Genomic DNA, 6766 nt, shown 5'->3' on the forward strand with positions numbered 1-6766 from the left:
ATATATTAAACTAACTATTCACATAATACCACTAAACCACCAAAACCATTTATTAGCCATCATTAGGCTAATTTCAAATTCATATAATTTTTAATCAATTAAAACCTTTACTTAATGTTACTAACTTTCACCATTAGCCCTTATAATGAAAACCAAATCTTAATTTAAATCTTATTAGGCTCAAATAGTAAAATTATAACTAAATCAATAGGCTTGAATAATTGAGGAGCAAAACCCAATCTTTTGGGATTTGACTTTTGCCCTAAAACTTTATTTTTCATCCAAATGCCCACTTAAAATATTAGGCTTAAATAAATCTTAATTTAAATCTTATTTGGCTCAAATAGAAAAATTATAACTAAATCAATAGACTGAAATAATTGAGGAGCAAAACCCAATTTCTTGGGATTTGACTTTTGCCCTAAAACTTTATTTTTCATCCAAATGCCCACTTAAAATATTAGGGCATCATATAAAAACTCAAAACAACCTCCTAAGGACCTAAGGAAACTAAAGCTTACAAGAATAAAGCCTTTTGGATCAAATTCAGAAATTTTCTCTTCTAAAAATTGAAGAAAACCAAGAGGGAAGGAAGAAAATTGAAATAGAGAGTTTAGCTATTGTTTAGCCGAGCTCACAATGGTCATAAAGCCTCCTAAATCTAAGCCTAAGTTCCTCTCTTTCTCCTCTCTTCTTCCTCTCACTCTCTCATCTGTGTGTTTCTTTCCTTTGTTGCTCTTTTCAGCTTCTACGTTTAGTTTTCCCTTTTAAAAACTGATTTAAACAATTTGAAAAAATTATAAGAAAGGACCCAACATTTTTTATCATAGCACAAATGCCCGGGTCAACTTTGATAATTTTTTCATAGCTAAAAATAAAATAAAAATAAACTTTTGTTGAGAAAAATTTAAACCATAGACCTCTATCAAATTATTTTTAATTTTAATTTAATTATAGATATTTTATTTTTTAAAATAAATTTGAGTCTTAAAATTTTTGAGATGTTACAAAAATGCACCATCATTGTGTAATTTTATTCCTCCAAGCAATAATATGTTAGCTCTTCTAGAGTCATCAATCATCTTTAAACTTTTGGATATAATTTGAACATTGGCTTCTTGCATTACCAAAAAAGAAAAATATTTTTTATTCCTGAGTATTGTATGAGTTGTTGCACTATCAATGAGACACATATCTCTATTATTATTGTTGGTACCAACAAGAGGAATACTCATTCTTCATTAAAAAATAAAAAAATTATAATTAAAATATGGAATATGAAAACTTTATTCATTGAAAAACAATAACATCAGGAGTAAATTATTTATTCTAATGCAAGAAAATTAAAATGACATTTAATTATAAAATTTAACAACATTAAGATTTAAGAAAGTTATTTCTGGACATTTTCATCCCCAATTAGGTGATTAATTCTTCCATTAAGATCAGCAAAGAAATAAGCAACATCTAAATGAGTAATATCCATGTCACCATAATCGGAATCGTCTTATTTAGAAGTAGAATGTATATTTATCTTCGGCTTTTTTTTTTATTTTAAGCAATTTTTGGTAAAGATTAATCAAATACTTTGGAGCATGATAGGTATGTGACCAATGACTTTCACCATCAACACGGTAATACACATTTTCAATATCATCATCATCATCATCCCTATTTGTTCCTTTCTTATGTTTCTCTTCATTATTTGACCACTTTTAGTGGAAAGATGTACTACCACAGCCATGTTGATAGAAAACATTTGTTACACATTTTTATTTGTCAATTAAGACCATTTTATTAATATTTTATCACCTCATAGTGCACACAATACATTAGATTTGAAATTTTGCTTAAGTTTTTAGGTTTAGTGTACTAGGGGTATTTTGATCCAAAAAATAAACTTTTGAGAAAATGTACAAAAAAATTGACAAAGTAAATTCTATGTCCAGTTGATTAGTAATGAAATTATATTTTTAAAATTTATTTTAGTTTGAGAGTAGTTAAATAAAAAGTTAACACTTTCTTAAGTGTCTTAGTTTGATCTAATTTTTGATTTGCTTTTATGTAAAATTTTTTTTATAATTTTGTGCAGCCTAATTTAATAAATTCTCCCTTATAATTATGAATTTAATTTTTAACATTAATTAGATTTTATTATATCACAAATTATTTAATCAAATTATGTAATTTATGTGATATAGATAGCATGTGACTTGTGCATTAATTGGGTAATTGAAGTCAACACTCTTAGGGGTCAAAAGCTAAAGCAAGAGGTGTGTACATGGGCTACATATAGATCAGCTTATAATGTGGATGATGCATGGGATTAATTATACACACATTAGAATCATCTACAAGTCAATAGGAGAGTGCTACCTTGCAAGTGTGACAAGGCTCTCATTTTCCATTTAATTTATTTTCCTATTTTTTAATTGAATTTCAACTAATTGCAAACTGAAATTACACATCCCATAGCCCCAAAAATCAGATTCACAACCCATTTCTTCATCTCTTACATTTTCTCTCTCTTGTTCATCTTGTTCTTCATTTTCTCTTCCTTCTCTCTACACTAGAATTTTGGTATAGCACCATTCTCTCCCATTTTTTACCATCAAATCTACTCAAATCTTCCACCATTCTCTTCTCCTCTCATGGCTGAACCTACCCCTAACATCTAAAAGGAGAATTGAAGCTTTAATCATCAAGTTCATGGAGCAAGGTGCCACGACTAGCATGTGTTTTAAAGGAAGCAAGATGTTCTTGATATTTTCTAGCTAGATTCTCTATGGAATCCTAGGGGAGAGTTGATAGAAGAGAAGTTTTGAAGTTTTCACTTAGCTAAGCTCAATTATTTCTTCATCTTGTTTCAATTTCACTTGAATACTATGTCTAGGGTTGATTATAGTTCAATTTGACTTTAGTTTCATAATTTGTGATAATTGGTTATATTGAAACATGATTTTTGATTTAATTTTCATTCCCTTAACATACTAGAGTTTTGGCTACTTGGATGAATTTCATGACAATGTAATTTTTCAAGTGATTCTTAGTCTTGTATTAACCTTTCATTTGTTATGTTTGGTAAATATTTGATTAAATGCTTGAGTTGCATAGTTTTGTGCTTGAGTTACCAATGAACCATGGCTGTTGGAGAGTGAAATTTAATTAGATACTTGGTTAATTTTAAAGCTAAGCTAGTAAGACAACTTAAGGGCTTGTTATGAGCACTTAGGGAACTGAATTAGTGAAGCTAAGTTGTTTGAGATAATTGTCTCAAGTAAACTCTTTTTCCAGCCAAGGAAGAAAGGCTGAGTGAGCTGCCATAATCAATTAGAGACTAGGATTCTTTGATTAACAACACCCTAGGGTTCCTACCTTAATAGGAAAGACAACCACCACACCCTTAGAATTAGTTTGCACTTAATTTCATTAGGTAAATAATTAAAAATCTCAATCAATGCTTAATATATTTACCTAGTTACTTGACTTAGAGTTAAAACCTTCTCCTTGAGAGACGACTTAAGGTTGGCCCTATATTACATTAGAGTTAGTTTTAGTTAATTTTGAGGGTTGAGTGACATACCGCATCACACGTCCATGTCTAAGACTATGGCTATGATCACATCCACGACCTTGAGTTGATTTATTTAGCAATGCATTCACTTATGGGAATGTGGTAGAACCAGTTGAATGAGATTCATGATTTTTCATCAAAAACTCTTTATTTTGTTTAGCCACAACAAAACAAGAAATTAGTTTAGAATATTTTTTGAAACCTTTTTCACGATATTACTGCTGTAGAAGCACATTGGATGCATGAAATGTGAAGAATGTTTTTTCTAACATATCATCATCATCATCAGTGACTTTTTCGACATAATTTTAGTTGAGAATTGATTCTAAGAATTGTAGAGTTATATTCACTCATACTTAAAATATTGTAAACATAAAAGCATTCAATCATAATGAGCTTTTGGTCGAATTATAGTTTTCTGATAATCATACCTTTCTTTTAAACTATTCCAAAACAAGAGAGTCTTTTATAGTTAGATATTTAGTGTTCAACCCTTCATGTAAATGGTGATGAAGAAAGATCATAACCTTGGTCTTATTTTAATTAGATGCTTTTTTGTCATCCTTAATTGTGTCTCTAAGACCATTGGCATCTATATGGATTTCTGCATCTAGTACCCAAGATATATAGTTTTCCTAGTAATGTCCAGATCCACAAACTCAAGTTTCGAAAGATTCGACATATAGATGCTATAATAAATTTATGATAAGAGTTAGATGATATTCAAGATTAAACAGATTAAATCATATATGAACATAAAAATTACCTTACAATGAGAAACCTTGCTACATAATCTTTAGATTATTAGAGCTCTCATGCTGATAATGTGTTATGAAATTAAGCAAATAAAAAATAATGATATTGGGAGAAGAGGTAGAGACAAGAGAATTAGATAATTTCTTATAGATTATTGTATCCTTCAATATAAATAATATACCCTATTAATAGGTATGGTTTTACACATAAAAAATTACACAAATAATAAAGACAAATAAAGAATAATTAACTCTCATGATTATGGGAGTTTCATGAAAGAAGATGGAGATAAAGAGGTGAGAAAGATGGATCTCCACTATCCTTTTGATATTCATAATACACACACATATTAATGCATTGATTTTTAATTTTTTTATTGTACAAAATATTCCATTTACTCGTCGCTAAAATTTTTAAAGAAAATACAATTTAAGAATGCGACAACAATTAATCGATGAAATAACACTGATCATTTGAACTGATCGAATTGAACTGCAATGGAAGCAGATTTTGATGATTTTCGGTTAATTAATTCCATTAATGGTTTTACTGTGGGTTACATTAACCTATGTTTTATCTATTTTTCATCCACCATGTTTTTTAAAATAAATATGATAAATGCCTGATATATAGCCCGATTGACATTCCAAGAGCCCCCAAAATTATGTAGTAGAATAAGATGAGAGAGGAAAAATCACCCCAAACAACAGGAAGCAAAATATAAGATATAAGTTGTTTACTTTTTTAAAAGTAAAAATAAAATAAACTATGTATAAAAACTAATTTTTTGATACAATATAAATGCATACATACATACATACATACATATATTTGTAAATTAATAAACTATACATTCATAGGAAAAAAACTATATTACATGAATAATTTGGCCAACTTAGTCTATTTTGTTTTGAAATTTATAGATTGAATTAAAACGATCAATCAAAATTTTAAGAAAAAAGAAAATCAAATCAACCATATAATGAATAGACCGAACTCAAATTAATTTTGTTTGATTTTTTGTTTCAGTTTGACATGCTATTAATTTTATCATAAATTTTAATTATTTACTAAATAATTAATCAAAAGAGACAATTATTTTAAAAAGTGGCAGTGAAACAAGACCAAGAAGGATAATTCACATACAATAATTAGTCAATGTGGATTTCTGAAATTCAAAACTAATGTCTTAATATAAAATATGAGTATGACTGTACGAGTATACTTCCTTTGACCATAATGTTTGTTATTATTAATTAATTTACAATTTAAAAAAATGTTAGTTGAAACTTTATTTTTTTTAAAATGTCCACATATTTTAATTTCTACCTTTTAGTTTTTCTCGTAATATGTGCATACTTTTTAAATATGAAGCATTCAATCCCAAGAAATAAAAAAAAAAGTAAGGATATAAATGAAAAAAATATAATTTTATTAAGAGATGCTTATATTTTGAAAAAAATATAAGGTATTATTAATACCTTATATTTTGAATTAAGAGATGCTTCTAGAAAGTTACTCATGTTGTAGTCTAGTTTACATATCTAGGAAATTAAAAAAAAAGTTAAAAAGAGAAACAGTGATAGAAAAAAAAGGATAAATATGAGAGGAAGGTTTCTAGAAGGAGGGGAAAAACTAACATAGAGATAGAGAAAGAACACAGGTAATAAAGTTAATTTACAAAATGAGAATCTAGATAATTGTGGATTTTCTAAATCCAAAAATTCTATATTGATAAGATGGAATATGAATTAACTAGAAAATTTCTTGTGCGTAGCACGGGTTGGATTTAAAAAATTTAAAATAATTATTATAGATACCATTCATATTAACACATCTAATATCGCTAAATTTTTAGGAGTTCCTCTATGCATTCAATCATTTTCCTTCTTTTTGGATATTTCGTTTGGACACATCTTCTCTTTATTTCTCAAGCTTATAGTGAGTTACAGACAAAGTTTGAAAAGGTCAAATTTTTGATAATTCCATTATACATGATTGAATTGTGAAGACTTTTAGATGGGTATCCTACATCTAAATTGAATTATTTTTGGTTAAAAAATTTCTTTCTTGTTGCTTTGAAATAATTAGGAGATACTCTAAGAAAAATATGAGATTATGTTTGTGGCGGCAACATGCTATAGGCTGGTGGTCTTACTTATGAGGCAAAATCAATTACAAAATAAAATTTCATATATGAATAAAAATGTTGTCAAAAAATTAATTACATCTCTATGAAAATAAAAAGTTGGAAGGCTAAAGCATAACCATTTTAGGTTTTTCTTTTGACCATATTCTTCTTTGTTTATTGTTGCTATTTACTTGAAGGCTAAGTTAGAAAAAACTTTTTTATCTTGATGCTTGTAAAATGAATTACTTGATGGACACTAAGGTTTGTTAAAGCTTCTTGGTCAACCACATGCAAACACACAACTT

This window comes from Prosopis cineraria, unplaced genomic scaffold (genome assembly GCF_029017545.1).
Source record: "Prosopis cineraria cultivar Desert tree isolate PC_DT_omini unplaced genomic scaffold, ASM2901754v1 PC3, whole genome shotgun sequence".
In the NCBI taxonomy this organism is placed as follows: Eukaryota; Viridiplantae; Streptophyta; class Magnoliopsida; order Fabales; family Fabaceae; genus Prosopis; species Prosopis cineraria.